Source organism: Colius striatus, chromosome 2 (assembly GCF_028858725.1).
Source record: "Colius striatus isolate bColStr4 chromosome 2, bColStr4.1.hap1, whole genome shotgun sequence".
NCBI classification, from domain to species: domain Eukaryota; kingdom Metazoa; phylum Chordata; class Aves; order Coliiformes; family Coliidae; genus Colius; species Colius striatus.
This window is the reverse complement of record NC_084760.1, coordinates 72995549-73007635: the sequence shown is the minus strand read 5'-3', so window position 1 is coordinate 73007635 and position 12087 is coordinate 72995549. Positions and strand designations below refer to the sequence as shown.

Sequence of the window (12087 nt, the reverse complement as noted above, 5' to 3'; positions counted from 1 at the left end):
AATAACATATTTTGCTCTAATTCCTTATACAACAATACAGGTACTTGTAGGAATACATCTGTCATGTAATGCTACAATTTGTCCTAAGGATGCTTTTAAGGAGGCCAGTGGAATAAACTAACAACATAGTTTTATCACTATTCCACACTAGCTTTCTACATAAATATGTATTTGTCATTGGGGCTGGAGGGAACTTGCATATCTTTCAGTCAACTAAATTGTGAAAGGTCATTTGTAGTACAGAATTAAATTGTTCATATAAGGAGGTAGTGTTGAACAGCTAATATACTTTAAATTCATACCCTAACTTATTTTGTGATAGCTTCCTCATGTAGAAGAGCCCAAATAGCTTCTTTAGTTAATGGAATTATTAATTCAAACATTCTACGAGAACAAATCAATGTAATTCAGTCCCAATATTTGCACCTGAAGCACTTTTGTAATATTATTGTCTCTTTTCCCCCCATGAAAATGTTAAACAATTTACAGTAAGTCATGTCATGGACAAATACAATATCCTCATCCAGAAAAAGGTTTCATAATTGTTTTAATTTCGCTAATTACTTAACTGTACATTTTTTCCCCTCAAGAGAACTGAACAAAGGTTCATCAAAGAAATTTTGATCAGAATTTGAATGTCACCTTATGACATAGACCACTTACCAAAAAAATAAAAAGAAAATCAGTAATTCCGAGTTCAGACACAAAGATGGTGAAACTATGTAAAAAAAAAGGTTAGCTCTCTTCCACTTTGAAGTATGTAACAAGCTATTACACTGTCACAGAATACTTTAAAACCACGTGTGCAAAGGTATTCACATACATATGCTTTGCATTTTCACTTATTTCCAGAGACTTTTGCATATTTTAAACATAACAACATAAGTCTCGGGAGGTTCTACATTCTCTTATTAATGGAAGCAGTTCATTAATATTATTTCTTTCCTCATTGTAAACAGAGACACGAGTTCTTCACTGTCTTTATAAGTTAAAGACAGAGAAATTCTGTAACATTCTTAAAGCTTGCTTTCCATTCAGCACACCTTTTAAAAAACTCAAACCACAAGCTAGTCAAAAAGCATCAATTAAGTATTTCAAAAAGCACAGCCACAGCTGACAATATAAATACACTCTCGATCATTCATTTAGGGAAAACTCTCAAGGAACAAATGGGCTTTACACCATTGCCTCGAGTTAAATAGGCTCAAGTCAGATTTTGACACAGATCCATTGAAGGAAGCAAAGTCCAAGTACAAGAACCTCTGGTGAAAGATGTTCTGCTTCTATCAGCCAGGTGTTGAACCTAAGAACATATCCATAGATTTCAGTCTTTATGAAAGTAAAGAAAAAAATTCTTAGATGACTGCATGACAGGATCTAAACAGATCCACAGGAGTCTTATGATTTCCATAAAAAGTATCAAGAAAGCAAACATAGATTTTGATAAAAAAATTTACTTCTGTTACTTTCAACAGTAACTCCAAAATTCAGAATCAGCTCCTTTATACATACACACACGTATGTATGTGTTTGTGCATGTGTGTAGGTGTGTGTATACACACATGCGCACACACACACAAATATCTTAAAATACCAATATTTAGAGGTACTCACAGTGTGAGCTATATGAAGAGTAGGAATTCTACACAAGAATTGTGGCAATCATGACAGATAACCTCATGAGAAAGGGATGGAAGAAAAATGTCACCCAAGAGAGCATGCTAAGAGCAAGTCTGAAAACAGAAGCATCTAATTCAGGTAGTAAATAATTTTGTAGGAGCCTGAAATCATACTGAAAATTGATAACCCATACTTTGAATGATACAGGTTACTTTGGCTTCGAAACCCAGATAATAGTTTGAAACATTTGAAGCCTCAGAACTTCAGATTTGTTCATTCAATAAAAAACAACCCTCTTCCTTCTAAATACACTCAATACTGAAATATGTCAACTACAGTCCATCACTAGGTTATCACAATATAATCAGAATTTAAAATAGAGAGAAATTACAGAACCAATGAATCTCCTTCACTGTTCCTGCAGGGTACTTTATCATGCAGCATCTTTCCAAAAACTACTCAGACTTGAACTAGTTTTAGTGTTACTTTTAGTCCTATTTCTTCTACTGGGAAGCTGCAAGCAGTTCTGCAGCTGCTATCTGGGTCCCAGCATAATTGTAAGGAGATAAACAGAAATAAACCACCAACTAAAGTATTTTGCTGACAACTCTGCTTCTCATGCAGAGTTAATTTGATCCCTCAGTGCCTATCACCTGTGATACAGCTTTTTACAACACGATCAGAGAGTATTTCTTCAAGGTACTTAACTTTTCAATGTATATGAGAGACAAGAGATGGAGCACAGAACTGCAAAAAGACAGATGACAATCTAGCATTTAAGAAAATCTGAAACAGATTTTCAGTATAACAAGGAACAGAATTATCATAATGTATATGTACAACAAGACTACATTAAGGTTGAAACAGGCAACTTCTGCTGCTTAAATCCACAACTTTAATATTCTTATTACTTCTACTCAATTTTGAAAGTACTATTTAATCCATCTTGCACTGTAGTTGTCTAAACTCCCAGGAATATCAACAAGCACTTTGCCATTCAAAGCTGACAGGCTAAACCTCAATAAGAGAAACATCATTATTAGTAAGTTGAACACATTAACACCATTCTGCATGCATATCCAATTCAGTCACATGAAAGAAGTTCTACTACACAAAGATTAGAGCACTGGAAAAATACTAATGCAATGAAATTTTATTCTACATCGATTATCCTTTTTCTTCAGTATTACCACCAACCATCTTTTATATTTCATGTTTTCCACTCTAAAACATACAGGAGCCTTCCATATTTGTTCCTTGAAAAAATTAAAATATGTTTTTCACTTCTCATTCATTAGTTTATTTTCAGATTACAAATTATTTTCCAGTTTCATGATGCATTTTAAGGTGAACACGCTGAAGGTGCTCTTTCAGTGACAAAAATACAACTTACTGGAAAACATAAAGACTAGATCAATCTTCAAATATTGTCTTCATAAATTATCTGAAAGTTATCTTCACCTAACAATACTAATGTCTGTTGCAAAAATGTGCCGTTTAATTAAGTAGGCATCTTTATCTCAACAAAATCAGATAAAATGAAATGATTATTTCATTCAAAACAAGACAAATTAAAGATTAAAATAATTGTGTAATTCTTTTCATACTGGTGCAGACTCTATTGTATGCAGAAAAATGCAACTTTAAATTCCAAGCTAGCAGATGTTTTTCATAGAATTTGAAGTAGCAGGAAACTGCCATAAAAGACAAATGATTTTTTAAAAAAAATGAATGAGAATGATTAAGCAGTGATAAAAGAACTTGTACAATGAAGTAAATGCAAAAACAACTTCAGAAGACTTAACAAAATAAAAAGCATACTAAAACTAAATTAATTCGTAAGTGATTTATGACATTCATTGTTGTAGCAGTATGCTCACACATCAGGTAAGAAAACATACAATATAGACTAGAGAACAAGTTCTGCATTGACTATACCTTGCAAAAATTCTTCAGTAAAATAATTCTGGAGAGGAAAGTATTTTTGTGAATTTACACTACTTTCTTTTTGTTGCGTACTTCATCTTCCATCATTATTACAAGATCAAGGGGGTATAAAATAGAATAAAAAACCAAATATAAAGTAATAAAAAGGTAAATATTACTATAGTGATTGGTATTTGCACATAGATCCCCAAGATGACATAATCTATTAAAAAAATCCATAATACACTTCAAGTTAGTACACAACAAAATTTTACAGGCCGTTATGCTCAGATATTTAGTTTCATTTACTAAAGTAGCCCTTCAAAGCAATGAGATAGTGATACTGCACAGAACTGAGACTATAACAAAGCTGTTCCTTCCAAAGCTGTGCCACCATTACAGCCATTAACATACACTTAAATTATGGTAGAGACAAGAAATTTTTGCACTGTTTAACACTGACCTCAATCTGTGTTGCCTTCTTTACTTATTAACATACTAATTAATCAGAGACAGAAAAATCACTATCTACTATAATACTAATTGTTTTATATATTAATTTAAAAAACCTAACAAAACAAGACTGTTTTTTTAGCTACATTTTGAGGTATTTTACTGGAAGGAGAGATAACTATCAGTCCACATGCAGCAAGGGTCACTTGCAGTCATTTCTATCCTAATGCTGATATCAATCAAGCAGCTCTAGGTTCTGAGTGATCTCTAAACCTCAGACCTCCCAGGTACAGCCATCTGACATAGCATATTGCACCTGAAGAACTATCCAACTTTCTAAAGAGTTAGGGCCATCATGAGATTACTCCCCCCTCCCGCCATGTCCCAACAATGTTTTTCTCCATTTCACATTCTATATGAATTACTGCTGATTACCATTCAAATCTAAATGAGGATATAAAGCAGATATGAAAACTACATTTGGTTTTGAAGTGAGATCTGGAAGTGGATTTGGTATAAAGCTATGAGATTATACACATAAATATTAAGAAGTACAATGTAAATGAGGCTTAAAAGAGTCCACAGAGACCATCTAATTTGAAGAGGTCAATTCACAAAAACCTTCCGACAACTGCAAATTCTGAAAACCATTTAGCCCAAGTCAGAAATCTGAAAAATCTTGCATTACATAAAAGGTAACTATTGTACATTGAAATACAAGATGAAAATAAACCATATAAACACATAGGATTCCTTTGAAAGATTTTCCCTATGGCTGGCTCACAAGTCAGTTGACCTCTACTCTAGCCTGACCTGGTGTGACTGAAATTCCTCAGAGAGAACTAGTTTTGTGATCACTTCTGTCACTTGTACCTCAAAGAAATGTAATGGCACCTGGCAGTACTGTGGCACCCACTGAAAGGCAAGAGCCTCAAGATGGGAGCCATTACTCAAGCAATGGTCAGCAGCCACAAGCCCTCTGCTTCCAAAAAGACTGAAAATTCATAGATATATGGCTGCAGTTTGCTAGGAAGATGGGCTGCTTGAAGAACTTTCTGGGAACAAGACAGAGGGAGGACACCCTTAAATGAATATCTCATTAAATCCCATTTAAGCAAACTCTCTACCTGTAATTGTTAGCTGAGGCAATAATAAAATGCATGTTGCTAAGTGTAGTGGTTTTGGCTGGGCCCTGTTTTTTGGTAGCAGGGGGGCTACAGGGGTGGCTTCTTTAAACAAAAAGAGTTGCTAGAAGCTTCCCGTGTACCAAAAGGGTTAGGGCCAGTCAGTTCTAAGCTGGGCCCTGCACCTGACCCAGGCCCGGCCAATTAGTGACTGAGGTAAAGTCTCTGTGAATTAAATATTTGAGAAGGAGAAGAAGTTGATGCACAGGTGCAAAACTGCAGCAGCAACAGGGAGGGAAAATGTGAAAACATCTCTGCAGACACCAAGGTCAGTGGAGAAGGAGGGGGAGGAGGGTGCTTAGGCACTGAAAAGGCTCCCCTGTGATGTGTGGTGAGGACCACGGTGAGGCAGGTTGTCCCCTTGCAGTCCGTGGAGGCCACCAGGAAGCAAAGACCCACACTGGAGCGGGTGAATGCCTGAAGGAGGCTGTGACTCTGTAAGAAGTTCATCCTGGAGCAAGTTCCTGGCAGGACCTTGGAGTTTGTGGGGGAGGTGCCCACGACAGAGCAGGTTTGCTGTCAGGACTTGTGATCCTGTGGGGGACCCAGGCTGGATCAGTCTGTCACTGAAGGACTGTTCTCCTGGTGGATGACCCATGCTGGGGCAGGGTGTGAGGAGCTGCCCCTGTGAGAGGCCTCATGCTGGAGCAGTTCATGAGGAGCTGCAGCCCATGGGAGGAAGCCATGCTGGAGAAGTTCGTGAGGGACTGACTCCTGTGGGGAGGGACCCCACAGTGTAGCAGTGGGAAATGCGATGAGGCCTCTCCCTGAGAAGAAGCAGCAGCAAAGTCCATCTGTAATGAAGGAAGGGGAGTCCTGGGAAGAGGAGGGGTGGGGGGAGGTGTTTTAGAGACCATTTTATTTCTCATCTCCCTGCTTTTATTGTTTCTTTAATTAATCAAACATTTTTTTCTCCCTAAGTTGAGTCTCTTTTGCCCGTGACACTAATTGCAGAATGATCCCTCTGTCTTTATCTCAACTCACAAGCCATTTGTTATATTTATCTCTCTCTCCTGTCCAGTTTAGGAGGGGGAGTGATTTTATGACTTGGTGGACATCAGGCTAAACGACCACACTAGGTATACATTTATGAATGTATATACACTCACTTTTTTCACTAAGCAATAATCTTAGGTGCCTGTCCTTGTGCAAAATATCAAAGAGCAACATGGCCTCTGGATACTGTGGATAAATACCCTTGGAAATGGACAAGAGGAAAGGTTGGACCATGTTATACAAGGATTTTACCTGATTATGTCCCTGAAAATACCTGCTTTCAATTTGCCAAAATATTTGAACTGCAATACTATTTCAGGAACAAAACTTCCAAACCAATAGAGACTACTGCAGCCATATTTTAACAGACAACTTTGCTGTGCTAGAGATTAGCTCAGCAGCCACCAGCAGAGATAAGAAAATGATTTTGTTCCAGAGTGGAACAAGATACATATATATTTTTTTTTCTAACGGATTGAACTACATAGGGGGACAAAAAGAGAGGGGGAGAATGAGGTGGTGCAAAATAGATGGTTTTCTTGCTGATAAAGGAATTTCAGAAAAGGAGGGATGCATGTAGAAAAAAAGGAAGGGGAAGATTACTCCTACTTCATTATTGAAAAACAGGAGAGAACTAAACTTATTCCCTTTATCCTTTCAAACACATATTTGATATTACTGATGTGGGATTGGCACCTTTTTCCTGGACAACATTAAGAAATGGAAAGAAAACCTATGCAATAACAAATGACAAGTGATAGTCAGGGACTTGTAAATTATTTTTCTTCAGGTTGTTGGCACTATGGCTATTGATAAAGAAACAATTTTTCTAGTCTGAAAAGAAAAAAACAACATAAAACAAGCATTTCTTTAAATACATTGCATAGAGATACTATACCAAGAACTATGCAATTATTTTCCTATTCTGAATGTTCCTATGCAACCTGAGCTAGGTTGACTTGCAAGGCGGTTGGACTAGATAATCTCTAAAGGTCTCTTACAACCCCTACCATTCTATGATTCTATGATTAATTATTTTCTCTTTCCATATACTATTGCAGTAACATCATAGCGGATGACAGACTATGGATCAAGGTTATATGGGACAACTGCATCTTTTAAAAAAGAAACAGGCCAGCTGCTTAGAGGAAGCAGATCAGTACAGAAAATGCAGACTGGTCAATACAGAAAATTTTACTACTGGGAATCCCAAGTCCCAAGGATTTTTCTTATAGAAATACAAAAAGAATTTAATGTAGGTTGCACATACCACTGATGCTTGAGGAATGGTTGACAAAGGAAAGCAATGCCATGGCAGGGCAGCAGCAGCCATATAATAACTGTAATGAAGTATTTCCTACTGAGCAGGTCAGGAAATTATTATTAAAGCAAGGCATAAAGTACTATCATTTTACTACTTCCTTATTTACCCATTTTCAAATTAGTGCATTCATTGCCCCAAACTGAAAACAATACATTTGGCTCAGTTACAGCAAAGGTTATGATATTTTCTTAATGCTTTCTTGTACAAGAGCAATTTGGTTTTGTGACTCTTAAGATCATTATATACAAAATTTGATACAAAGATTTTCAAACTATCTGCTAGGTTTCTGTTTTTCCCTCCCTGCCAAGTAGTATACAAGCATGTTTACTGACTTAAAAGAATTTATTTTCAAAACAGAACTGTCAGAGGATCTTTTTAACTAAGGAGATCACAAAATCTTAGGTATAGGACTGTTACAAGAATACACTTAATACTAACCTATTTTCACTGCCATTAGTAAAACTTGTAAGTTTCAAAACATTCAGTGATATCCTGAATATCTTGCGAAAAATCTAGCATTTTAAAGCTTGAATCATGGAAGCCTGATACCTATTCATAAAAAGACATTTCAGTGAATCAATGTCTTCAGAAAGTTGTGCTTGTCTTGCATTGGACATTGAAGCATTTCGAGGATATACCAAAATTCTTGTCCTGCATTATTTCTGATGAAGACAAGTCAGTAATTTCTCCATTTATAATGGCTAAATTAGGTTGCTATAAATCACAGATTTATGACAAATGAGATAAACATTCTCAAAATACCTTTTGGAAAAATGCTTTTGGACTGCAATTTTGCCAGATTTTTATTTGTCTGCAAAATTGTCAGTCTATAGCATGGCAGAGACATCATTTAGGTTCTGTTATACTACACAAAAATTTTTTAATGTGTAGTTCTTTCCATTTGTATAGGTTGTGTATATCAGCACAATCTATTTGGGCCCAGGAACTTTCATACAGAAAACTCTCAAAAATCTATGGGTTTTGGTATAATATTTCTGGAGCTTTTAATTCTAATACCTACAAGGTAGGCAATAGAATGCTGTAATCCCTCACTTCAAACTACGTTTGCCTAATTTTAAAGACAGTATTAAAAGAATGGCTTACAATTTAGATGACTAGTTTGGATTTGTCAGTTTCCTTTAAACATGGTAAAATTTAAATGCTTCAGTTAGTTTCTGGAGTTAGATTTAACATGTCCTATTGCTTCACTTACAAGAAGACCTTAACTCCCAGTGTTGCAATTCTACTGGTAAGAACTATTCAATAAGTATGATGTTCCAATTTCCTGAGACTGCATAAACCAATACTAAAAAACTGTTCTCACTTCTACATACCAAAGCTTGCAAGACTTTATAAATTCAATAAAAATAATTTTCAGGAAATCAAGAAGCAAAAGATTAACAGTGTACTTCATTTTTATAATAGAGCAGAAAAGAGCAAGTGATGCTAATCTGAGGTAACAATTTTGTAGTGTTAGAAGTAAGATTTCTATTAGAAATGCACAAATTATGCTACACAGTGCTTCCAAATTAACAGAAAAATTATTATGAAAGTGAAGTCCTGCTGTGTCAAATACGCCACATGATTTTTGTTCTGATAATAGCTATTTAGGTTAGGGCGTGACTTTCCTCTGATATAGCTGTGTTTGTACAACCCCTAGTGTGGACACAGTTTACTGCCATGAAGGCATTATACTCACTTATCTTATGAAGCTTTTTTCTAAGAAGAAAAAGTATTGAGTAAGGCACTGTTATTTCAGCCCAGCTACATCCACATGGGAGGACTGAGACAGAAAAAGGGAGGGCAGTAAGTTATGCTAGTTTACAACATACTGGACCAGATGAACAGATGCAGGTTTTGCATGGAGAAACTGTGGTACATGTCTTTCCCCATGTTACCTCCCTCCCTCTCTCTTAATCCTAATGTTAATCAGGATCATGATAGATGACATTACAAAACAGGTATTCCATTTAAACTGTAACATTGTTCATTGCTTCTTCATTTTTATTTTAATAAACATTTATGTCAAGTCCTAGAACCATAGGATCATTTAGATTGCAAAAGACACCTAAGAACCTAACAGGTAGTCATGCCAGCATAATAAAGTAATAAAGATAGGAAAAGATGTATTAGAAAAAAAAAGACCACCAAAGATATATACTCCCTTTAATTTCTTAAAGGATACAAATTCCATTTTGAAGAACCTTATAAATATCAGTGTATGATAAATACAGATCTGTATTTACTAACACGTAAGTATACACATCTGATGATCTTAAATTGTACATATGGGGATTTCTGACTCTTATGACACACCTGAATAACTTTATTCCCTTTTGAGAAATCACTACATTCAACCTAAAAAACATCTTCAAGCTAAAAATTATCCACAGCACAATTAAAAATGCAACCATACCTCAAGAAAAAGTACACTCATTTTCAACATACCGAAAGCCAACGTGAAACACAATTCTTTGCTTTCAAAACAGAAAAAAGCACCATTCAATATAGTATAGCATAAAAATAGTCATACCATTATTGTCTCTTTACTTAAAAAAAAAAAAAAAATTATTATGAACAGATGGTGGCCATGGAAGGTATCACCTCTGTTTCTTAGCCAGAAGGTCAGGTCATGGCTGAGAGACCAAAGAACAATTATTGTTTGCTATTCAGTGGCATATAACATGCAACATTTTAGATTTTTCTTGATATATAAAGTTAGATGCAATTGAGCTGTTTTCACTTCCTTTAAAGGAAATATTTTTCAATGACTTATTAACATTTGTTAAAATGTGATTTAAACAAATAAAACACAAACCAAACCAAAAAGTACACACATTCTTTTTGATTGCCTTTTAACATATTAAATAATATTTGGACCCATATGGAACTTTTATGGTCACAGCTATGAAACAACTGCTAGATCCTGAGTCTGAGAATTTAAAAACAGTTTTCCATTTTTTTTGGAAATTGATAGTCATACTTGAACAATATAATTACTTCATGTAATTACTGGATTACTTTAATAATCTTTGCTGATAGGAACTTCCCTTCCCATCACTTCACTTTAAATATATAAAACTATAAATCACCATGTTTTGAAGTATTCCTTCCCACATTGAATAAGATAATAGATTGTCAATACAGGAGACTAAAATATTTTGTTAAATCTTGCAATTTGTTCAAAAGACAATCCTGTAGCAAGTTGGAGAACAGTACTTAAAATCCAAGATACTTCTTCAAGTATCTTATTAAACACATCCTGTTTTATTTGTATGCCAAGATTATGCCAGCTCTCTTATCTGTGATATCTGTCAAGACACAGACAAGCTTGTTTTTTGTTTTTCAAAGTGTCCCTAGGCCTAAAAGATGCAGGAGGGAAAAAAAAAGCTAGCATTGAAAACAAAATGCTTTAAGGCCCCTGTTTTTAATGGACTGTATGATTTTCTATATAGATTCAAGAGTTATCTAATAAACTTCTCTTTTGGACTTTACATATCTTTTGATTATAATTTGAATTAATATTGTTTCCAGCCTAAGCTCATATTTTATTAAGTTAATAAACTTACTGTTTAACATGAAGGTATTAGAGAATTGCTAAACAAAAATATTATTTTAGTAATACTGCATTTTTTTCTAAATATATTCTCACACGGTCTGATTTGTTCAGTATTTACAAGAATAAGAATGATACCTGTTGGATAGGCTGCTCTAATCACAAAATATTTAAAAACATTATCCTTATGTGTATCTTATACATCTGTGTATTCAGAAAACATCCATTCTCATGTGCAAATCACAACTTACGAAGCATAACTGGAAGTTTAAATACCTCAAGAAAAACGGATAGAACCTCAACAGAAAGGGCACTTCAAAAGATGCAAATTGCATCTGTTCAAGCTGTTTGCCAAGTATGTCGCAGGTTACTGTACTAATCTTCCTTAGTGTATGGGATGTTTTATCACAAACTATCTGTACGGCATACACTGTTTTTGTACTATTAAAATCCAAAGCTTTAGGTAATCAACCATTAATGTCTAGGGAAATTTTTATACACTTTTTTTTCCTAGAAGGTTATTTTTGTTTTGTTGGGTTTTTTGGGTTTTTTTGGTTTTGTTTTTTTTTTCCTTTTTTTAAAAATAAATTTTTTCTATGAATCCCAGCATTCATTAACCTTGAATCTTTACAGAAAGTGGAAGATAAATGATTTTCATTTCTGGTATTGTCAGCTTATACTTACAATCTTTAATATTTTGTCAGGCTGCATGTATATGTAATTATGTGTGGATTTATATGTGAGAAAAAGTGTATAAACATATTGTAAACAGTACATACAATATAAGTACATTGTATGAATACATATAATAGAGTAATTCTATATGAAAGCATGGGATGAGTATTATGTAAAACTGATCATACTAGGGCTGAAAATAAGAATAAGACAACCAAAAGGTATTTATTTAACAGTAATAGCTGGCTTGTTGCCATTAATTTAGAAACCATTTAACAGTAATAAATGACCACTATTAAAAAACCGAATCATTCCAGTTTCTGAAATAACCCTACTTAGGCTTCTAATAACTG

At 34.7% G+C, this 12087-nt stretch overlaps 1 protein-coding gene across 2 annotated transcripts in view; it reads right to left on the bottom strand.

Moving 5' to 3' along the window:
- Positions 1-12087, bottom strand: part of SDCCAG8 (SHH signaling and ciliogenesis regulator SDCCAG8) — a 124749-nt gene that overhangs the window by 72233 nt on the left and 40429 nt on the right. The gene's annotated exons all lie outside the window — the stretch shown is intronic.